Consider the following 24796-nt stretch of genomic DNA (forward strand, 5'->3'; position numbering starts at 1 on the left):
GTGTCCCTTACAATGCATTATAGCCACTTTTGAAGGTTTTTCCACTGCTTCCAGTAACTGCATGATTTCAATAGCGTGCTTGATTTCTTTCTTCTGTGAGGTTAATAAACCTCTTTCTTTCCAGATAGCCCCGTGAGCGTGTACCACCCCAAAAGCATAGCTTGAATCAGTCCAAATGTTGATAGGATTTCCTTCGGCCAATGCCAAGACTCGAGTTAGGGCTATTATCTCGGTCTTTTGAGCTGATATTCCCACAGGTAATGGTTTTGCCTCAATGACAGTGTCTGTGGTTGTAATTGCATACCCAGCGAGCCGCTTACCATTCTTGACATAACCGCTCCCATCAGTGAACCAGTTTTCTGCATTTTCTAGGGGAGAGTCCTTCAAGTCCGGGTGGCTAGAGTAAACTGCCTCCATGGTTTCAATGCAGTCATGCTGTACAGGCTCCTCAGCAGCCTTGCCCTGGAGGTAAGCTGCTGGGTTTAAAATGTTAGTTACTTGGATACTCACATCCTCCGATTCTGCTAGGACAGCCTGGTATTTGAGAAAGTGAGATGGGGTTAACCAGTGATTTCCTTTCTGTGTGAGCACTGCTGACACTGTGTGAGAGACAAAAACAGTTATCTGCTGCCCCAGTGTGAACTTGCGAGCTTCTTCTATGTTCAGGATCACGGCTGCCACTGCACACAGGCAGGGGGGCTCTCCTTGGCTGACCACGTCCAGCTGCTTGGAGAAATAAGCCACTGGCCTTTTGTATGGTCCCAGCTTCTGTGCCAAAAGTCCCAGCGCCAGTCCTTGCCTCTCATGTGAGAACAACAGAAAAGGTTTAGTGACATCTGGTATGCCCAGTGCTGGAGCTTGCATCAACTCACGTTTCAGAGTTACAAATGCATTATTAGTCTCTGGTGTCCAGCATAGGTGAGTTCCCCCAGTCTCTTTGAGGAGTTGGTATAAAGGTTTTACAATGAGTCCATAGTTGTAGATCCATAATCTACACCATCCTGTCATTCCCAGAAAAGCTCTCAGTTCTTTGGTTGTGGTTGGCCTGGGCATTTGACAAATTGCCTCTTTCCTGTTGTCTCCCAAGGCTCGCTCCCCTCCTGCCAGTTCATACCCCAGATATGTAACTTTCTGGAGGACTAGCTGAGCCTTTTCAGGAGAGACTCTATATCCACTTAGTCCCAGAAAATTTAAAATACTTACAGTCCAGTTCTTGCAGTCTTCACAGGTCCTTGTTGCTATCAGTAGGTCATCAACGTACTGCAGAAATGTACCTTCTCCAAGTGGTGATGTCCAGGCTTCCAGTTCTTGGGATAATTGACCTTCAAATATCGTGGGGCTATTTTTGAATCCTTGTGGCAATACAGTCCATGTGAGCTGCCTCTTTCTCCCTGTTTTGGGGTTTTCCCATTCAAAGGCAAAAATTTCCTGACTCTTTTTAGCTAATGGCAGACAAAAGAAAGCATCTTTTAAATCTAAAACTGAAAAGCACACCCAATCACTTTGTAATTTTGTAAGTAAAGTATAAGGATTGGCTACTATGGGATGCAGTGGTTTTGTTACTGCATTTATTGCCCTCAGGTCCTGGACTAACTGATAACTTCCGTTTGGCTTTTGTACTGGTAGAATTGGGGTGTTGTAGGGGGACCTACACTCTCTCAGCAACCCTTGATTGATAAATTTTGCAATTATTGGTTCTATACCCACCCATGCTTCATGCCTTAGTGGATATTGTTTGACTGACACTGGCTGTGCCCCTTCTAATAATTCAATAACCACTGGGGAAGCTAGTTTTGATCTTCCCGGGATTTTGACATCCCATACTAGTGGGATTACTTGATCTCTTATCTCATCGTCTATGGGTATTCCTTCTTTTTCAGGGATATTTGCTAAACTTAAGGCCAAAATTAATTTTTCTTCAGGAACCTGTAGTCTCATTCCTTGTTCTGTGAATTCTATTTTTGCTTGTAACCAGGTTAATAGATCTCTGCCTAGCAGGGGTTTAGGCGAGTTTGGAAGATATAGAAATTGGTGTATTCCCATCCTTTTGCCTAATGTAAATTTTAAGGGTGTCAAAAAATAGGCTTTCTCAGTTTTCCCTGTAGCCTCAACAACTTGGACATAATCATTACTTACAGGACTCAAAGTCTGATTCAGGACTGAGAATGTGGCTCCAGTATCCATCAAAAACTCCACCTCTTGTTCCCCTAGCTTAACTTTGACCAGTGGGTCGGCTAGGGAGGGACCCGCCGGTCCCCGGCACTCCTGGTACAGCTGTGCTACAGTCACTGGTCCCGGTGGCGCTGATGATTGTGTTGCTGGGGTCGCGGCACGGTTCATAGGACAATCTCATTTCCAGTGCCCGGGCTGACTGCATAACAGACATTGGTCTGAGCCTGGGCATTGCTGCCTTTGTCCTCTGGGTGGGGGCCTTATCCCGCCCCTGGGGAATCCCGATCCCCTGACCTGGGCCACTGCGACTGTGTGGGGCTGTGCCCTGTTTTTATAAACTTCCCATGGCACTGCCAGAAGTTTCTCTAAGTTTCGGTTATCTGGTTCCTTAATCTTTTGCAGTTTCCTACGTATATCTGGTGCTGATTGCCCCATCAATAAGGATATTAACTGTTGCTGCCCAATTTCAGAAGCTTGGTCTAGTGTAGTGTGTCTTCTCATATTATCCCTTAATTTTTCTATGAATGTGCCTGGGGATTCAGTGGTTTCTTGGTGAATACTGAAAAACAATGATGTCATAGGTTAGCAAGCTAAGTCTCGGAAGTGATGTTCTTCTTACAGCTTCCTCTATGACCTGATAGAACCTATCAGATGGCCAGTTTGAATTTGGACAATTCTTTAAGCCACTTAAAATTGTGACTGCCTCTGTGATCCACACTTAAGAATAGACAAACTCCCCCCCCAAGCTCTCTCTTGTTTCCGGCGCTGGGACAGGTGGCTGCAGGCCCTGTACAGGGGCTAGCGGGCCCGGCCCAGGCCCTGCTTGGGCCAGGCCGGGCCAGACCACGGCCATCCTGGAGCCGATGGGCCTGTTCCACCCGCGGCCCCCCCCCAACACCATGCTGTGGGCAGCCAGAGCGGCTTGCCTCTCCCCCCTCTCCACTGCGATAAGCCACATTCCAGCTGCAAGGCCGAGGTGAGATTAACCCTTTTATTGCAGTGAAGAGCTGAAAACCTGAGGGAAGAGAAAGGAGGAGATGCTTAAAGCTGAAATTCTGTTGCGAAGCTATGATACATCAGAGTATCCCTTTGTAATTTCATGAAGATATGGGGAGTGAAGTGTTCAACTCGTAAGCAAAAGCACCTGCACTGAGATAGGCAGATGCTGACGCAGCTGTAATTTCATGAGAAGTTTGAACAGGGAGAGATGGAAATGATGAGGACTTTTGCTCCAAATGGGAAAGGAGAAAACCTCAGTTCCTAGAGATGCTCCCAGAGATAGTCCTAAAGATGAAGATGAGGAAGACCCTTTGCTCCCAGGGAAGGAGAAGGGCCTCTGTTCTTAGAGATGAAATGCTCCCAGAGATGGGTGAAGAGAACTTTTGTTTCTGAATGGCTCAACCTTAAAATTGTACCCCAAAAACCTCAAGAGTGGACCCTCGAAAGCAGTTGTGGAAAAAGCTGCAAGTCGGGGGTAAGGGACTCACAAATGACCAGTTAACCATTTTAGATATAGCATTTAGAAGCCCCCAGTGTGCTAATTTCCTGTATCTAACTAAGAACGGGTATGTTTGTGGATCATTGGTGTCCCAGTGTTGATCTCCTGTAGGAGAAATGTTATCTACATTTCCATGCAATGCCTCAGCTGCTATCTGTCCCTGCACATGTGTTCTTGCTGTGGATATTACAGCAGCTTTTTCTGTCTCAGTTAATTCTGACAGCATGAGGTCTATATCCTCCCAATCAATATCTTGATTTCTAACAACCAATTCAAACCTCTTTGCTACCTTTTCAGGGTCTTCTCTATACATTCTGGCTGCCTCCCTCCAGGTATCTAAATCCAAAGCTGTAAATGGTGTTTTAACTTTTGTTATTCCCCCATCTGACCCCACCACTTGTCTAAGTGGTGCTATGAGCTTCTTCTCTACAGGGGTCTTGCTCCTGGTTCTGGATGATATTCCTGAGCCAGTCTCACTTGTTCCTTCATCCCCACTATCCTCTGAGGATGTTTGGGGCACGGGGGACATTGTTCCTGATGTTAGGGTGCTACCACTGCGCCCCATTAGCTCCTGGGTTTCCAAGGGATCCTGGTCTCTCTCAGCTTTGAGCTTTAAACATCTTTGCCCAATACTGCATGAGGAGCAACACTTCTTCATGCAGTTTTTTCCTTTTGCCTCCTTTTCTCGGAGGAGGACCATAGAGTCCCGTGGTGCCAGATTGATGCCACATTGTTTCTGCCACTCTGGTTTCCGTCTTAAGGTATAAAAACAATCTGCATAGGAGGTCTCATCCCATTTATTTTCCCTCCTTAAAAATAACATTAATTGCAAGAGTGTTATATCTTAAAGAGCCATTCTTTGGCCATTTTTCACCATCATCCAATCTGTAGAGTGGCCACCACTGATTACAATATTTAATTAGGGCGGTCTTTTTCATATTCCCTCCAGGGACTCCCCCCAGCTCTTTCCAATGTGCCAGCATGCATCCTAGTGGATTTTCTGGGTTATTTCCTTACTTTCTGATGATCCCATTGCCTTTTTCGCCTTTCTCCCCCTCTTTTCTCTCTCCACGGCCAAAAACCCCCACAACCAGAGAGCCAACTCCTTCCTTCCACAAAGACACGCTCTGCCACTCTTGTCTAGTACCAAGCTCTCTCCTCCAGCAACTTGGACACTGTTCACTCTTTCTAATAGGCAATACCACTTTCTAATACATGTACAAAAAAAAAAAAAAAAAACAAACCCAAGCTTCACAACTGTTTCCACACTAGGCATGGGATTTTAAAAGGGAAATTAGCTGTGGCTATATTAGAAAAGCGTTGGGGCCTGGGTGTTCTCAATTCAGTAATTAAAATCTTTCTCCTCAAAAATCCGCCCCCCTTCGGACAGTAAGGTTGAATTCCAAACCAACGGTTTATATGATTTATCCTCATTCACTCTTTGCCAAATGCTTCACTTTTCTCTGGCCAAGCCCGTCGCCGGGGTATGGAACCGCAGATAGAGCTCCTCACTCGCTTCGTACTTTGACAGCACATCTCATCCACTCTCACTCACACAGCAGCAGAATAGCAACAGGCAAAACAAAAATAGCAGTACAATAGCACATGACAGCGGGGTCCAACCCCTTAAAGGTACCTTTCACAGTGGGGTCCAACCCCGGGGGTCCAACCCCTTTAAAAGTCGGGGTCCAACCCCTTAAAAGTACTTTTCCTCTTGCCCAGGACTAATTTTGGGAGACCCAGTCTTCCTCGGGTCTTTCAACCCACCCTCAGGGACTCGAACCCTGGACCTGCAGGTATTTCTGTGTTTAAAAGGAATAGCAAATACCTTAATTTGTTGCAGATGGTCCTTGTCTGCCCCTGCCGTGGGCCAAAGGACAGATGAGCTCCCCCTGAAAATTCAGGGTCGCGACTGGGAGGTATGCTTACCCCTGGATCCAGCAGCCGGGCAGAAAGGGTCCCATCTCGGGGTGCCAGATGAATTGCGCCACAACTGGGCCAGAAGACACTTCAGAGACAGAGTCAGAGAAGTGGGTATTTGCTTTATTCGGCGTGCCAGGTATGTGGGAATCGGTCCTCCAAACACACACACACCGGTGCTCCCTACAACACAGTATTAAGGGTTAAATTATGAATATTCATCACATTCCTTGGGACAGGTGTGGTTATACAAATTATTTCTCGGAAGTCATTAATATCATTAGCAAATGGGCCACGCATGCGCTGTATGTCCTGGTGGTCGCACTGAGGAAGGCTCCTCTTCTTCCTCGGGGGTCTTTCTGATGAAGGCCAGTAGTCATCCTCACAGTGCACTTTTCACCTTTCTCCCTGGGCATGCGTAGTCCTTTGAGGAATGATTCAGCAGTCTCTGAGATGATCCTTGTCCCCTCTATCTTGACAAGATTAGGGTGAATTCAGCTTCTTAGGTTTTGTAATTAACATCTGCTGTCTGAACTAACATTTGCTGTCTCCCAATAGTTAACTTGTGCTTACATGAGTTAGTTATTCACTGCCCCTTCTTCACGTGGCATATTCTGTGTTAAATACTTTAGAAGGGAAACTGAGTCATGAAACTGTTCATGTAGTTGGGGCAACAGGGGTAACTGAAACACGGCCTTTCTTCCAACCTTTGAAATTTAAACTGGGGAAGCAGTGGGTAACTCATCAATTTCTTTATATGCCTAACTCCCCTAAACCATTGCTGGGGAGGGATTTGTTAGAGAAATTGGAAGCTGAAATTAAATTTAGAAGAGGGGAGAGCGTTCGAGTTATCATTCCAGAAACTAAATTTGTCAAAGCTGCTGCACTTTTTATACAGGACAGATGTGATGAAATCCCCATTGAAGTCGAAAATGCTGTCAATCCAATTGTGTGGGCCAGTGATGTTCCAGGAAGATCGAAACAGGCAGAACCAGTGAGCATTGCACTCAAACCAGGAGCTACACCGGTAAGGCAAAACCAATATCCTTTAAAATTAGAGAGTCGCAAAGGACTGGCACCTATAATTGAAAAATTCCTCCACCATGGGTTATTACTACAATGTGAGTCCAGGCATAACATGCCAATCCTTTCAGTGAAGAAAGCTGATGGTAAAAGTTACCAGTTGGTCCAAGACTTGAGGGCAATTAACAGAATTGTAGAGGACATGCACCCAGTGGTAGCCGATCCATACACACTTTTGACCACACTGACAGATGAATTAGGGTGGTTTACTGTTGTGGACCTAAAAGATGCCTTTTTCTGCATTCCTGTGCATAAAAACAGCCAGGAGCTCTTTGCTTTTGAGTGGGAGAATCCCAAAACAGGGTGGAAAAGTCAGCTTACTTAGACAGTCCTACCCCAGGGTTTCAAGAATAGCCCGACAATATTCGGAAACCAGCTAGCAAAAGAATTAGAAGATTGGAGGAGACAAGAGCCAGGAGGGGTTATCCTTCAGTATGTTGATGACATCTTGATTGCAGCGAAGACCAGAGATGACTGCATCCAATTCCCTCTAAGCTTGTTAAACTTTTTGGGACAGAGTGGGCACAGACTTTCCAATGATAAGGCACACATCACCAAGGAATCAGTAGTTTACTTGGGACTTGGGATCTTCCGTGGACACCGACAGCTCAGCAAGGAACAGAAAGAAGCCATCTGCTCACTTCTGGAGCCCCACACCGTGAGAGAGATGCAAGCCTTTCTGGGAATGGTAGGTTGGTGTCGTTTGTGGATAGTAAATTATGGGTTGTTGATGAAACCCTTGTATGGAGCAATAAAAGCATCTGAAAATGGCATTATAATTTGGACTGAAAGCACAAGGGCTGCATTTAAACAGCTGAAACACACTCTAATGTCAGCTCCAGCACTGGGCTTACCAGACTTGACTAAGCCTTTTGAACTTTTTACACATGAGAGACTGAATGTGGCACTGGGAGTATTAGCATAGCGCCTCGGAAGCCAACGGAGGGCTGTGGCCTACTTTTCCAAGCAGCTAGACAATGTTAGCCAAGGGTGGCCTGGGTGTTTGAAGGCCGTGGCGGCTACTGTCACCCTGATTCAAGACGCCCTGAAAGTGACCCTTGGACAACACATTGTAGTGTATGTGCCACATGCAGTAGCAGCAGTACTGGAACAGAAAGGAGGACATTAGCTGTCCAGCAATCGGATGCTTAGATATCGATCACTGCTGTTAGAACAGGATGATGTTACCCTGAAAACAACTTCTGTTGTTAACCCTGCCGTGTTTCTGTACTCTACCTTAATTGAGCATGTGCCTGAGCATGATTATTTGCAGACAATCGAGGAGGTCTATTCCAGCAGACCAGACCTGAAGGACGTACTCCTAGAAAATCCAGATTGGGAGCTGTTTACAGACGGGAGCAGCTTCATGAGAAATGGTGAGCAAATGACGGGTTATGCAGTAACAACCCAGGACAAGGTGACCGAGGCGAAGGCCCTACTGGCAGATGTGTCATCGCAGAAAGCTGAACTGATTGCACTGACAAGGGCCCTAGACCTGAGCGAAGGAAAGAAGGTAAATATATGGACTGACTCTAAATATGCATTTAGTGTTGTCCACGCCCATGGAGCCATCTGGAAGGAGAGAGGACTGTTGAATGCTCAAGGTAACCAGATCAAACACGCTGAACAAATCCTTGCCCTCTTAGAGAGCATCAAAAGACCCACAGAAGTAGCTATCATGCATTGTAGGGGTCACCAGAAAGGGAAAACCATTCCAGAATTGGGAAATTGCTTTGCTGATGAAACAGCAAGAAGGGCTGCAGAAAAAGGTGTTCTTGCAGTAATTCCACAAAAAAAGATTGACTTGTCAGGTTTCACCCCAAAATATGATCAGGCAGACCACAAGTTAATTAAGTTTCTTAAGGCTGAGATCACAGAAAATGGATGGGCTGTCACACCTGCAAATTAGGTTGTAGTCCCATCTCTAATCCTTCGAGAGCTAGCTCGAAGAGAACATGAAAGCACACATTTTGGAGTTGAAAATCTTCTGAAACATCTGAAAAAGGTAGTAATAGGAAAGGGAATGGAAGATATTGTACAATCAGTAGTGAGCAGGTGTGAAATCTGCTGTAAAAACAATCCTGATACGAGGCAAAGAGTTGTGTTAGGAGTAACCAAGGCAGGGGATCTTCCTGGAGATTACTGGCAAATAGACTTTGCTGAGTTACCATGCAAAGAAGGATACAGGTACATACTGGTATTAGTTGACACCTGCAGTGGATGGCCTGAGGCTTACCGTTGTCGCACTAACACAGCCAAAGAGGTGGTGAAAGTTTTGCTTAATCATATAATACCAAGGTTTGGGGTTCCTTTAGGTATGTCCACGGATAGGGGACCACATTTTGTTGCAAATGTGATTCAAGAGGTTAGCTGGATTTTGGGAATTGCTTGGAATCTGCACACACCTTACAGACCCCAAGCAGGCCGTAAGGTGGAACACACGAATGGCACCCTTAAGACACAAATTAGCAAAATTTGTCAAGACACATCCATGATGTGGGTTCAGGCCTTGCCTATAGCTTTGCTGAGGATCCGCATACAACCAAGGTGAGGGATAACATCAGTCCCTATGAAATATTGTATGGCAGGCCATATCAAATTCCACATGTTCCGGGTGAAATTCACATGAGGGAAAAACTTGATTTGCAAAGATATCCAATGTCTTTAGGTTCTACTTTGCAGAAGCTCCAGAATTACATCGTGTTATCCAGACCCATAGGACTGGACACTCCTGCACATCCCTTCCAGCCTGGAGACTGGGTCTATGTCAAGTGGTGGGACAGTGATCCTCTGCAGGCCAAGTGGAGGGGACCATTCCAGATTTTGCTGACCACCCTCACCGCAGTCAAAGTTGCTGACAAAGGACCCTGGATTCACTACTCCAGAGTTAAGAAGGTTTCTGCTCCTGAAACAACTGAGAAAACAGAGACTGATACAAAGGAAGATGATGTAGTTTAAATGATATTTTCCTATGCTTATTATCTACACAGTTGGTAACCCTGACTCAGGTTTGGAACCAAATTTTGCATATGTCCAAAGTATATCCAAAGATATTCATTTGGATACAAAACTGATATGTGAACTGAAGTAGAAAGAGCAACAAAATTTGTTTACAATTTGAGAATTAACTTAGATCTTACATTAGATAACATTCAAAGCTGATTGTATCTTCCACGCCCTGGATTCCTGGTTACCAAACTGACCCTGGATTAAAGATTGTTTATAATGATTGTAATTATAATTCTTGTTTATAGATATACACTGCTGTTAGACACATATTATTAGTTGATATTTAGAATATTTAAAATAGAGTCTAGACAAGGTAGAGGCCTTGTCAAGCCTCTAAAGGGGGGGAAATGATGCCTTAGGTTTTAACTTTTATATTTTTCAAATTCTGTACTGCTTGGTGTGTGACTCTGAAGTTTCTTGTAGCCTGTTAATTTCTGCTCACTTGTGCTAGGTAGACATAACAAAGCCTCTCCGGCCCTGCTTTCCAAGGACACCAAGACTGTCCTAGGCCAAAAGTATAAACCAAAGAGCCGCTAAGTGGGGGGGGGGGGGGGGGGGGGTAATCTGAGGGGAAAACGGAAGCTTTAATTGGAGAATTAACCCTGATATGCAAATGAACCAAACCTATAAAGGTGTGAAGAACTCATGACCTGGAGTCCATCTTGGGGTCCATTTTGAGAATAGCTTTAGGCTCCCCAGGGTGTACCTTTGAAGGCCTTTCAAATAAATACCTCTTTTATTCCTTTACTCCTGTCTAGTCTCTGTTTCTAGGAGGCCTCTTAAGGCATCATAAGAAGAAATCCTTGAAGTGGCAGTTTATTTTTAGAAACTAAGAATCTTTCCTAGCAAATTAATCAGGCATCAGAAAAGCCTTAATAATATTTTTGAATGAAAACTCAGTCAATTACATACTAAAACATGTTCTTTTTTTCCTGGTGGTGAACTGTGCACTAAACTCATTGGAAGCATGCTAAAACTGATGAAACTGTTCTTTGAAGGGACCAAAGATCTCATAACCAACCCCCCACTTTTTTTTGAAGTTGTTTTAAATTAAAGAGGGCAGCAAGGAGATACTGGTAAAGCCTGCAGCCTCTCTTTGCACTGAAGCAGGGCTACAGCTCTGCAGGTGCGGCACTTCACAGTGGTGTTTGCTGTGCAATCAACTGGAGCAGATTGCATCATGAGACCAAGATCTAACTTCAGGTGTTCCCCATCCCAAACATCCAAAAAGCCCATCCAGTCAAGCCGAGGACGTAATTAAAAAAGTTATGAGATTGCTGAAGCAACAGTTAAGAATTATGCTGGGAATTTTGCCTTTTAGTAGCAGATCTTAGTATGTGAAAGGACTGTATTTAAAGCTTTTTCTTGCAAATCCCAGGGCTACAAAAGAAATTTTTTTCTTCTTGCCCCTTGTGAAGACTGCCATGGTCCATTATAACTCCAGGCCATGACATATTATGTAGCCCAGGAAATAAAACTGCAGCATCAGGCAACCCCTCCATCCAACTCTCATGCAGTTTTTCTGTCCCTGAGCCTACAAATTTACTCCCAATGGAATTTCTAATTTAAAAAACTTCTTTCTAGGGAAAGGACTGCTTTACTTTGACTGCAGAAAATGTCAGAAATGTTGGAAGGGCTTAAGCAGCACAGTACTGCTAGAATGGCAGTAACCCTTACTTCAGGTATTTATTTTACACACCATGCACTGCAATCTGACTGCACTCCATCAAGAAGGACCTGTTGCAGTTTGGTGAAGGTGGCAGAAGGGGAAAAAAACCTCATTTGGAAATTATCTGCATCACTGGCAATGAAATGCATCATTAAAAGCAGTGTGCTTCTGCCTTTGGCTTGGTGCCAGGTAGATGGTAATTTATAGATGTGCTATGTGCCCCCCTCACATCACCAAAGGCAGCACTGCAGAATCAAGGGCTTTTGGCATCTAGTACCTATCATTTCTGTGCTCAATGCCTTTTTTTCCCTGCCAAAGATGGGCTGGGTTATTATCATGGGTTAGCAAAGAATAGTCCCAGAAGTGATGTTCTTGCAAAGGGGTGCTTACAGCTTCCTCTATGACCTGACAGAACCTAGCAGCTGGCCAGTTTGAATATGGACAATTCTTTAAGCCACTTAAAGTTGTGACCGCCTCTATGATCCACACTTAAGAATAGACAAACCCTGGGGGAGCTCTGTCTCGTTTCCAGCTCTGGGGCAGGTAGCTGCAGAGCCCCGTATGAGAGCCCAGTGGGCCCAGCCCAGGCCCTGCTCGTGCCAGGCCAGGCTGGGATACAGCCATCCTGGAGCCGTGCGGCCCTGTTCTACCCGTGCCCCCCCCCCCCCACCAGCTCTGATGTGGGCAGCCAGAGCGGCCCAGCTCCCCCTCTCCAGTGCAGCCAAGATTCAGCTGAAGCTGCCCTGCTGTCCAGCAAAGATCATGCAACCGACAGCGATAAGCAACATTCCAGCTGCAAGGCCTGGGTGAGATTAACCCTTTTAGTGCTGTGAAGAGCTGAAAACCTGAGGGAAGAGAAAGACGAGATGCTTAAAGCTGAAATTCTGTTGTAAAGCTATGATGTATCAGAGTACCCGTTGTAATTTCATGAAGGCATGGGGGGGTGGAGCGTTCAACTTGTGAGCAAAAGCACCTGCGCTGAGATAGGCAGATGCTGAAGCAGCTGTAATTTCATGAGAAGTTTGAACAGGGAGAGATGGAAGCGATGAGGACTTTTGCTCCAAATGGAAAGAAGAAGACCTCAGTTCCTAGAGATGCTCCCAGAGATAGTCCTAGAGATGAAGATGAGGAGGACCCTTTGCTCCCAGGGAAGGAGGAGGGCCTCTATTCTTAGAGATGAAATGCTCCCAGAGATGGGTGAAGAGAACTTTTGTTTCTGAACGTTTCAACCTTAAAATTGTACCCCAGAAATTAAGGAGTGGACCCTCCAAAGCAGTTGTGGGAAAAGCTGCAAGTCGGGGGAAGGGACTCTCACATGATACGAGCAGAGAACCAACCCAGGCGGCTGTCTTGTTGTGATAATTTCTCCATAGCATGGGCAAGAGAGACTCCTCTTCCTAAATGAACTGAATAAGGCTATTATGGGAGTGGTAAACAGACTGAACATCTCAAGGGTTGTCTTTTAACATTGTCAGTGGGAGAAAGGGGAAAGGTGGGGGGAGGAGAAGAGTTCTGAAGGTGTGGTATGATTTTATTTTTTTCTTTTTCCCTCTTTTAGGTCTATTAATAAACTTCTTTATATTCTTTCAAGTTTGGTGCCTGCTTTGCTTTTCTCCTAATTCTTATCTCACAGAAGATAAACAGTAATGAGTATTTTGGACCAAACCACTACAGTTATCCAGAAAGAAAATGGGGGGATTTAAACCTCCTCTTCCACCTTTCTTATTCTTTTTTTCCTGTTTTTTTCCTGCATTAGCTGCTGGGATTACTGCTCATCCTGCCTTGGTGAGTGTATTGGGTTTGCATGGCATGATTTTGGTAGCGGGGGGGCTACAGGGGTGGCTTCTGTGAGAAGCTGCTAGAAGCTTCATTCACTTCCAGCAGAGCCAATCGTTGATGGCTCTGAAGATGGACATGCCACTGGTCAAGGCTGGGCCAATTACAAATGGTAGTAATGCCTCTGTGATAACATATTTAAGAACATGGAAAAAAAAGTTATTGCACAGTTGTAATTGCAGACAGAGAAGGGCAGGGTGAGAACATGTAAGAGGAATGATGCAGACACCAAGGTCAGTGGAGGAGGGGGAGGAGGTGCTCCAGGCACCGGAGCTGGGATTCCTCTGCAGCCCTTGGTGAAGACCATGGTGAAGCAGGTTGTCCCCCTGCAGCCCATGGAGATCCATGGGGATGCAGAGATCCACCTGCAGCCCATGGAGGAGACCCACACTGGAGCAGGTGGATGCCTGAGAGGAGGCTATGACCCTGTGGGAGGCCCGTGGAGAGAGGAGGCCCTGATGGAGCAGCCTGTCCTTGAAGAACTGCACCCTGTGGAAGAGTGACCCTTGCTGCAGCAGTTTGGGGAGAACTGTTCCCCATGGGAGAGGCTCACATTGCAGCAGGTCGCAGAGATCTGTTGCTCATGAGATGGACTCACATTGGAGAAGCTTGCAGAGAGCTGTCTCCCATGGGAGGGACCCCATGGTGGAGCAGGGGAGTGACTCCTCTCCCTGAGCAGCAAGAGAAACAATGGGTGATGAACTGACCATAACCCCCATTCCCTGTCTTCTTGTGCCACTGGAGTAGGAGGCAGAGCTGGGAAGGAGGGAGACATGGGGGTAAGGTGTTTTTAAGGGTTTATTTTATTTCTCATTATCCTGCTCTGATTTTGTTAGCAATAAATTCAATTCCTATCTCTAATTAGAGCCTGTTTTGCCCATGACAGTATTTGATGAGTGATCTTTCCCAGTCCTTATCTCAAACCATGAACCCTTAGTTAAATTTTCTCTCCCCTGAGAAGGTATCAGTAGAAACATGAACGTATTTTAATCTCCCAAATTCAGGGAAATGTGTGACTTCCATCTGCCACACTTCACCACTATTAATGCCTCTGGGATTGACCCCCATGCCCAGTGATGGAAGCTGTAGCTTCTGGCAGTTGGGACATGTTGCCACTATTGCTTTTGCCTGTGTCCGCGACAGGTGGAACATATGGATAAGAGCGGGAATATTTTGATGGCACATGGCATGGCTCAATTTTGCTTGTTCAAAAACTTGGGGGAGCTTTGGTAAGTCAGCTGATAAAACTATGACTGCTGGCATAGCCAGAGCATCAGCTCTACGATTACCCTCTGCAATAAATCCTGGCAGGTTTGTATGTGACCTCACATGCATGACAAAATAGGGACGCTCTCAGTGGGAAACCAGATAAATTAGCTTTGAGAGCAGATCATAAATATTTTTGTTTGAGACTTCTTTTAGGAGAGCATGTACTGCTCTAACAGTTACTCCAGCTACATATGCTGAGTCAGTGACCAAATTAAAGGGTTCTTTGAACTTCTCAAATGCTCTAACAACAGCTGCTAGTTCAGCTACTTGTGGTGATCCCTGGGTTACTTTGATGTCAGATTCCCACTTTTGCGTCTTTGGATTTTTCCAAGTAAGAATGGACCTTTTACTTTTTCCTGAGCCATCTGTAAAAATGGTTAGAGCATCAAGGTGTTTTCTACTTTGAATTTCTCGAGGGATGAAAGATAATGCCAGATTAAACATTTCAAGTTTTGGGTAATGATTTGATATTTGGCCTAACTATCTAATGAAAATTGTAAGTTTGCCAAATTTCCCGCATGTTCACGTGTCGGAGGAAAATAACTTTAAGGGATGGGACTATGCAATTACATGAATTTATTGTTTAAAATAACAAACGCATCAGTCGAGGCGTGAGATTTTACAACACCTCTGAGTAATGGCGACTAGTCACAAGATTTAGGGTTACATCGTAATTTATAACTTTCTAATCCAATAGATACTTAAAACGACACTTTGTTTTAGATTTATGACCTATCACCTGTGGCACTTCTCACTGCATTGCAGCTATGTCTTGACCAATAACTTCTCATGTCACGTACACACAGATGTCCCTCTTATACCATCTACATTTTTAACTTAAACTATATAAAATCACACTATTATATTTTAAAACCCTCCACCAAAACACCCAGTGTACAATTTTACTTATAATTATAGGAATACAAGTTTGTAATCCTTTTGCTTAAAGTCAATAAATCTCTGTCAATTAAGCCAGACCTAGTCTCTTCCAGGGTTGTAAATCAAAGCCTCCTTTAATTTCAGGAGTTTCTACTCCTCTGTTTCCCATATAAGTTCACATTATTTTGAAGCAGGTGATCTAATGAGTCTGCTGTTACAGGTAAGTAGATGCATGCAAAGTCACATCCTGCCAGGGTGTAGTGGTTTGGCCCAAAATACTTATTACTGTTTATCTGTGAGATAAGAATTAGGAGAAACGCAAAGCAGGCACCAAACTGGAAAGAATATAAAGAAGTTTATTAATAGACCTAAAAGAGGGGAAAAAAATTATACCATACCTTCAGAACTCTTCTCCTCCCCCCGTCTTCCCTTCTCCCACTGACAATGTAAAAAAGACAACCCTTAAGATGTTCCGTCTGTTTACCACTTCTATAATAACCTTGTTCAGTCCATTTAGAAAGAGAAGTCTCTTCTTGCTCGTGCTATGAAAACGTTATCACAATGAGACAGCCGCCCACTTCCAAATATTGTTCAGTCCATTTAGGAAGAGGTCTCTCTGCTTGCATGTGAGTCCCTTCCCCCGACTTGCAGCTTTTCCCACAACTGCTGAGCAAGAAGAGACTTCTCATTCTAAATGGACTAAACAAGGTTATGGAAGTGGTAAACAGACTGAACATCTTAAGGGTTGTCTTTTTACATTGTCAGTGGGAGAAGGGAAGAAGGTGGGAGGAGGAGGAGAGTTCTGAAGGTGGTATAATTTTTTTTTCTTCCCTCTTTTAGGTCTGTTAATAAACTATATTCTTTCCACTTTGGTACCTGCTTTGCATTTCTCCTAATTCTTATCTCACAGCAGATAAACAGTAATGAGTATTTTGGACCAAACCACTACACCCCAATAACAAAAAGGTATGTAAAGTCTGGCATGTGGTCCACAGTCTGGAATGAGATGGTTATCACAGTCTGTTTGTTGTTGTTGAAATGGTGTGTTTCATCACAGGTTACCTTAAACCTGAGTCCAGAAGTCCAAGTTGCTTTGTCTGCAGTTCTATTTTTGTCTGAACGCGGAGCTGTTAGGACGTGTTTGGCCTTTAGTTTCCCTGTTGTTGACATGGGGAAACAGCCTTTGGAGAGTTTTTATCAGCAGTTACAATTGCTCTGCAATTCCGAGCCACATGTCCCTGATTCTTGCAATGATAGCATATAAAGTTACCTCAAGATTGAGTTTCCCCTGTACCCATCGCGTTCTCCACAACTTCCCCCACCATCCCCACTTCTTTCAAAAAAGCAACAGCTGTGTTCAGCTGCACCTTCTTTGTACAAACTTCGAGGATGGTTTCAACAGTTGGGGGTGGACGCAAGGGAAGACTCAGGATCACTTGCAAGCATCATTTGTATTTTCCTGGAGCAGTTAGAGTAGGAGCACTTGTTGGAGGTCAGGATTAGGGACCTGGGAAAAGATTGCTTCATGCAAACGGTTGTAAAAGTGAATAATATTTTCAGTTGGCAATTGTTTGATGTTGGTATAATGAGATTCAGGAGTATGAGATGGTAGTAATGTTAAGGCCATTTCAGCAGCACATGTTATTTCAATAAGAACTGGACGAGGAATAAGCATTGCTTGTTTTTGAGGATTTGCCATATTATTGTCACCAGATAAAAGGTCTAATGTGATAAAATTGTTGTCAAAGTCCAGATAATTATCTGAAGTTTTCCATAGAATTTGCAATAAATCAGATAAAATTAATTTCCATTGTTGTTTCCACAACACAAATACACCAGGTGTGAGAAGAGTTTGCATAATTGTGTTGGGATTTTAGTTTAGTCCTAGTTTTTTTCCTGTTAAAGGAATTTTTTCCCATATGCTTGTTGCTAGGGGACAAATGGCTGTGCTTAAAGAAGACAAAGGACCCGGCTACTCGTTTGTTTTTCACCTGGGTGTGGGGTCAGTTCGCTCTCAGCGTCCGGAGAGAGAAGCTGCAGAGAAAGGAGCTGCTGGTTCTTTTTCTTCGGCCGTTTTTCTTTTCTGCTGGAAACAACGCCAGGATCCCAAAGCTGTTTTTCCTGCCCTGCTGGAGGCTGGGCTGTGGCCGCCCTGCCCCGCTGCTGCTTCGAGCTTTCGCTACGCTGTAGCCGTGCTTGCCCTGCCTGCCCAACCTCTGGGGGGTTCCCCGTTTGGATGCATCTCGTCTGTCCTCTGGGATCTGTGCTCGTCCCTGCCGCTCCAGCCCGCCGTTCCAGCCTGCTGTTCCCGAGAGTCCAGCCGGACACCGGGATTGGCTCCCCAGGGGTTTGTGAAGCCTTTGTTCCATCCTTCCCCGGGATCCCAGGCCACCGGTGCCGCGTGCTCCCCGATCTCGCTCCGGAGCGCCCCCTGCAGCCGCGGGGAAACCATCGCACCTGTCCTGCTCACCGGGAGCCGCCAGCGCCCCTGCCGGCTTCAAGTAGAACTGCACCCAAGGGGAAAGGGCCTGACAGCCGAGAAGGCTGGCACTGGGTTTGTGATTGTTTGCTGTTACTGCCATAGTTATTGTTGCTTTGTTTGACTGGTTATATATATAATAGTAAAGAACTGTTATTCCTATTTTCCCACATCTTTGCCTAAAAGCCCCTGATTTCAAAATTATAATAACTCGGAGGGAAAGGGGTTACATCTGCCATTCCAAGGGAGGCTTCTGCCTTCCTTAGCAGACACCTGTCTTTCAAACCTAGACAGATCTTGGCGCCCAACATGAGGCTCGAGGGCATTAAGAGAGAGAGGTGAAAAAGGAATAACGGATAACTTAATTTTGTGTGCTGGATATAGGAACCTTGTTAGGCAGCAATATGTGATCTACTTTACCCTGGTTTGGGTGGCATGTGGCCGTGGCTATATTTTTCCCCTTTGCAGCTCCTTACTTGAATATGGGTCCTCTGACTAAGGCTACCATTGCTGTTATCCAGCTTGTGCTATGGGTCGGGAAGGTGAGGAATTCATGGGTTTTTAACTTCCTCCGGAATGTGGGCACGTGGATAAATGGCTATCACACACTGAGCGCGTGTTTTTGGGGTTATGTTAAAAATGGTACCTTCTGTGAGGAAATGATACCAGGGGAAGTTCTCCCCCAACCCCTCAACCAGTTCTTCGGGCCCACCCCATCAATTTTCGAAGGGTTTCGATTCCCTCTGAATACTAACCACTTGCTGCTGGTAGGCTTAGTCTATTTAGCACTCAAGGATAAGATGATATTGGCTTGGATAACTACCCAGACACCAGCCCCAGAGACTAGAGATCCTACCCCAGAGCCTGACGCAGCCCCAGACACTAGAGACCCTGCCCCACAGCCTGATACCGCCCAACAGCCCACTTCAGAAATGGACTACCCAAACTGGGTGGGGGTACTGGCGAAAGGGATGCAGGAGATGTGGCAGGAGATGGGCCAGGTGCGCCAGGGGATATGCCAATTGCAAAAGGAATACACCTCCTCAGCTAGTGAAAAACCCTCTCCCTGCCCCAAAGAGGGTGAGCCCGATGGTGCAGCAGTGGAAGCCATGGATGTTACAACCATCCAGGTTTCAGCTGAACCACAATGACAACCACAGCCAGCAGCAGTCGCCCCTGTGCAAAGGAGGAAGTGTAAGACCAAATCAGTATGACCAGTTAATGATGATGGGCAACCAGGGCCCTCACAACCAGCAGGAGAGCCAGAGCCAGAAATCATCACTGAGTCCCTGTCGTACGACAGTCTCCGTGATATGCGAAAAGACATTGTGCGAAGGGGGCGTGAGCCTTATACAACCTGGCTGCTTCGGGTTTGGGACCTTATGGGCACAAGTGTGCAACTGGATAGTGGAGAGGCAAGGTATCTGGGATCGTTGACCCAGGACCCAGGTGTGGACCAGATATTTGTGAGGGAGCCAGGGCCCCTTTCTCTCTGGGAGCGGCTCTTAATGAGTGTGAGAGAAAGGTTCATTCACAAAGAAAGAATGCAGGAGCACCATCATAGAATGCAGTGGAAGACACTCGAGGAAGCGATCCAGCAGCTAAGAGAGGTGGCAGTATTAGAGGTACTCTTTGGGAAGGATGGACAGCATGATAATGACCCCGATAAGGTCAGGTGCACAGGACAGATGATGTGGAACCTGGCAAAGCTAGGGCCACCGCAATACACCACCTTCATTGCGACGATTGATGCTGACAATACCCGAGAAACAGTGGGCTCTGTCGCCAACAGGCTCAGGAATTATGACAGTATGGTCAATGGCCCGCTGAAAGCTCATGACTCTGCTGTGGTCCAGGACCTCAAAGAGGAGATGAAGGAGATGAGGAAGGAAATGAGGGAGGAGATGAGGGAGGAGATGAGGGAGGAGATGAGGAAGATCAGTGTGGCACCAGTGTGAGTCACAGGCCCCCAAGTCAGAGCCCGTCGTCCCCCTGCTAGAGAGAGAGGGTACACCCCACGAGCTGAGCTGTGGTTTTTCCTGTGTGAGCACGGGGAAGATATGAGAAGGTGGGATGGGAAACCCACCTCTGTCCTGGCAGTGCAGGTGCGTGAACTCAAGAAGGGAGGCACAAACCGAGGGGGTTCCACTAAGGTCAAAGATTCCTCAGCCTCCCATGACCGAGCTGCCAGGTATTACAGAAGGGAGGATGATATGTCGGATCCCCTTGAAGGTACCTCGAGCATGTACACCCAGGGAAAGAATGATAACCAGGGCTAGAGGGGCCCTGCCTCTAGCCAGGAAGAGGCTGGAGTCCAAAGCAGCGAAGTGGTACGCCACTATTGACATTGCCAATGCATTTTTCTCCATTCCTCTAGCAGCAGAGTGCAGGCCTCAGTTTGCTTTCACCTGGAGGGGTGAGCAGTACACCTGGAACCGACTGCCCCAGGGGTGGAAGCACAGTCCCACCCTCTGCCATGGACTGATCCAGACTGCACTAGAAAAGGGTGAGGCTCCAGAACATTTGCAGTACATTGATGTCATCATTGTGTGGGGGAACACCGCAACAGAAGTGTTGGAGAAAGCAGAGAGAATAATACAAATTCTCCTGCAAGCTGGTTTTGCCATCAAGAAGAGCAAAGTCAAGGGACCTGCCCGAGAGATCCAGTTCCTGGGAGTAAAGTGGCAAGATGGACGACGTCAGATTCCCACTGAGGTCATCAGTAAGATCACAGCAATATCTCCACCGACCAACAAGAAGGAAACACAAGCTTTCCTAGGTGCCATAGGTTTCTGGAGGATGCACATTCCCGAGTACAGCCAGATTGTGAGTCCTCTCTACCTGGTTACCCGCAAGAAGAACGATTTCCACTGGGGCCCTGAACAGCAGTAAACCTTCACCCAGATCAAGCAGGAAATCGCTCACGCCGTAGCGTAGCCCTTGGCCCATTCAGGACAGGACCAGAGGTGAAGAATGTGCTCTACTCTGCAGCCGGGAACAATGGTCTTTCCTGGAGCCTCTGGCAGAAGGTGCCTGGTGAGACTCGGGGCTGACCACTGGGTTTCTGGAGCCCAAGCTACAGAGGGTCTGAAGCCAACTACACTCCCACAGAGAAAGAAATCTTGGCAGCTTATGAAGGAGTCCAAGCTGCCTCAGAAGTAATCGGCACAGAGGCACAACTCCTCCTGGCACCCCGACTACCCGTGCTGGGGTGGATGTTCAAAGGAAAGATTCCTTCCACGCATCACGCAACTGACGCTACTTGGAGCAAATGGATCGCCCTCATCACGCAGCGCGCCCGAACTGGAAACCCAAGTTGCCCTGGGATCTTGGAAATAATTATGAACTGGGGGAGAAAGGGATTGTGGGAGGTGTAGTTTGGAGACAAAGAAACATAGTGTCCGCCATTATCGGAGACAAACTCGGAGAAACGGGGTTGGTGGGAAGGGGTTTTTTCCTGGGCTGCAAGCACATGGTTATGGCTGCCCCTGGGAACAAAGAGATCAGGGGACATGGGTTTTTTCGCGCGCTTAAAACATGAGGGCTAGCAACTGGGGACAAAGGAGTGGAGAAAATAGGTTGGAAAGGTCCTGAGATGGGGTGAATTCCCATCTAAAGCAGGGTGCTGAGGAGACATGGGTGAGCCAGGAGGTCGATAGCTCTCCTGTGCTAAACAGCAGTCTGCTCTAGCTGTGTTTTCCAGCATAGGGGAAGAGGGGTCAGGGACACAGGGGTTGGGAGAGGGTATAAGGGAATTAATAGGGGGCTTTTGCAGTGGCTTTTCATGTACTACGTTTTTCTCTGGCAAAGTATAACTTAGTAACAGGAGAGGAAAAATTTTTGAAACTGTTTCATCTCCTGATCATCTGAGAGAGAAGAGTTTTCTCCCCACACTATCCCAAAATTCAGGAAATATCATATCCCCCGAGGTCAGATTAGGAAAGTACTGGAAAAGCCATCACAAAAAAGACTGAACTAGATTTTTAGGGTATTTATGCCCAATTCAAGAAAGGTAGCTTTGAACTTGGTAGTATATTTCTCTGTGGTGTGTAGACACTTCAGATCCCATTATGAAAGCAACACCACAAACCTCAGCCCCAAATTGCAAAAAAGAGGGAAAAAATGAGAAAAAAATTTGCACCGAAAAAAGCTTAAGACATGAGCCCCCAAAACAGCAGGGAAATATTCACCAGAATTCTGGATTCACCACAGGAAAGCAGGTCTGAAGAAAAAAATAAGCGACATGGGTCTCCTACTTTCCACCTGTTCCCTTGCCACTTAGTGTGGGGGAGGGGATAGGCTAAAACTCTGAGCTCACTGTTACGCAGAAAGTAACAACTGGCTACAAAAGGGCTGGCACAGCAGGACGTACAGAGCTAACTCCAGCAGACACATTGCTGCCGGGACACCCTAAAAGTCTCTCAAGAACCGAGGTTCAGAGATAGCATGTTGTGCGCCAAATGTGGGGATACTCACAGCATTTTTACTGGCTAGGTTCTCAGTTTCAGTGCCTCAGGAAGCCTCGAGTTGTCTAGAGGGACAGCACAAGCAACCTGGCACTTCAGTAGCTCTAAAAAGTGGCAAATGGTAGCTGCGAAGCCAATACCATCAGTAGAAGCAAAGAGGTAGAAATATAGCCCTTAGCTTTTGCCTTAATCCTGCAATTAGATGCTTTCAGTCAGAGACAGAGACACGCAGGAGATGTTAGCAGAAGGGAGCAGAGCCAAAGAGCGTGGGCCCACTCTGAGCTCTCTCTTTTATTCACGAGAAGGGAAAGGGAGAGCTAGGGGCGGACCCGGGGTGACCGGCCAATCAGACACTGCTCCAGAGTCTGAGTTACTTTCGGTTTTGCCCATGCTTTTGAACAAAGGGGATTCAGAGCACATGGCTGTTTGACCAGTCTTGGGGAGCAGGACGGGCGACCTTGGAGCAGGCAGCAACAGTGTTCAGTCACGGCTGTTTTTCTAGAGAGAAATTCTAGTGCTAGCACATATATGGAAAAATGCTGAAACCCCATTAATATTGGGCAATTTAGTAGCATGCCTAGTCCATAACTTGCTGAGTCCATCCTTGTATCAGCAATAGTGTGGCCATCAGGAATAGGGCAGAGATCATCTCCCCTTGTCCTGGGTTGCAGTGTATTCTGTTACCATCCTCATGAGCTGTTGAAACCAGGTGGGGCAGTGTTTCCTTGCCTCCTCTCTCCCAGACTATCTTCTGTTAATGGGCCCATCAATGCCTTGTCGCATGACTCAGAGATAACTCCCTCCGGACTATCTTCTGTTAATGAGCCTAATCAACACTTGGCCTCATGACTCATTACCCCATTGTGAGATGCTCCACTCAGAGGGAGGAACCAAGCATTCCATCCTGGACATAATCTGAGATTCCAAACACCACAGACAACCCTTTCCACTGGATTTCCAGAGGACAGGACATAGCCACCACTGGACCTTCCAAGGAAGAGCAGACCCTTCTACAAGATCACTGCTTCAATAGAACCACATCCACCACTTCAGGAGGACTGCAGGCACCATTTTATCGGACTGCTACAGCCACCCTGACTAACAGGGTGTCAGGTTGTATCCTGACTCTGTCAGTGTAAACCAGTGTTTTCTGCCTTTTTTTTTTTTAAATTTCCCTATTAAATTGTTATTCTGACTTGGTGCCTCCCACTGGTTTGTTTTCAAACTAGTACATCCCTGTACTGGGCACTGGTGAGGCAGCACCTTGAATCCTGTGTTCCGTTTTGGGCCCCTCATGACAAGAAAGACATTGAGGTGCTGGAGTGTGTCCAGAGAAGGGCAATGGATGTGGGGAAGGGTCTGCTGTACAAGTCTGATGTGGAGCGGCTGAGGAAGTTTGGGGTTTTTAGCCTGGAGAAAAGGAGGCTCAGACCTTATCACTCTCTACAACCACATGAAAGGAGGTTGCAGTGATGTGGGGGTCTCAAGTAACAAGTAACAGGACCAGAGGAAATGGCCTCAAGTTGTGCCAGGGGAGGTTTAGATTGGATATGAGGAAAAATTTAATCGCAGAAAGATTTGTCAAGCCCTGGAACAGACTGCCTGGGAAGCAGTGGAGTCACCACCCCTGGAGGGATTTAAAAGACATGTAGATATAGCACTTGGGGACGTGGTTTAGTGGTGGACTTGGCAGTGCTGAGTTAGTGGTTGGACTCGAGGTTTTTAGAGATCTTTTCCAACCTAAATGATTCTGTAATTCTGTAACCCAATAAAATTGCCATCCATACCATGCTGCTTATTTTCTTCCAGCAGATACTTTTTCATGTACAATTTGAAAATCCCTCTGTGTTACAAGACTACAAAGTCTTTAAGTGTGCCAAGATCACTGGCAGCTTTGCCAGCAAAGCCCAGAGCTTGGTGTCAGTAAAATACTAGACCATCCTGGTCACAGGCTTTGAAAAGGGCCTGGGGACTGACACCAATGTGTTCATCACCATCTTTGGGTTGAATGGTGACTTGGGAAAGCAGGTACTGAAGCAGAAGTTCAGGACGAATAGGCTTTACCTGGTAATGCTGGAAATGGGGGAGCTAAAAAAGTCTGGAATGAGCATGACAAGTGGTCTGGCACCGGGCTGGCTGGTGGAGTGGATGGAGATCCCTAACTCAGCAAGCTGCATGACAACCATATTTTCCTGCAAGAAGTGGCTGGAAATAAGCCAGGGAGATGGGTTAATCTGGAGGGAGCTTTTTCCTAGATACTGAGGAGTGCAGGGCTGTAGGAAGGTTTCAGTCCCTTCTGCATGTGTATTTTTTCTCATTACACTGTTTTATATTGCATTTTACTTTTTAAAACACTACCTTTTATATTGAGAGATTTTTAGTAGCAAGGTGTGCTTCTTGGGTTAACATTTTGTTAAAGTAATACTGCTTTGTAAAAGCACATATACGATTGTGAACGAAATAAATACATTTCTCACTTATTTATGATTAAAAGCCGTAAACTATTCTTTAACAGC

The sequence above is a fragment of the Coloeus monedula genome (assembly GCF_965178545.1).
Source record: "Coloeus monedula genome assembly, chromosome: W".
Lineage (NCBI taxonomy): Eukaryota > Metazoa > Chordata > Aves > Passeriformes > Corvidae > Coloeus > Coloeus monedula.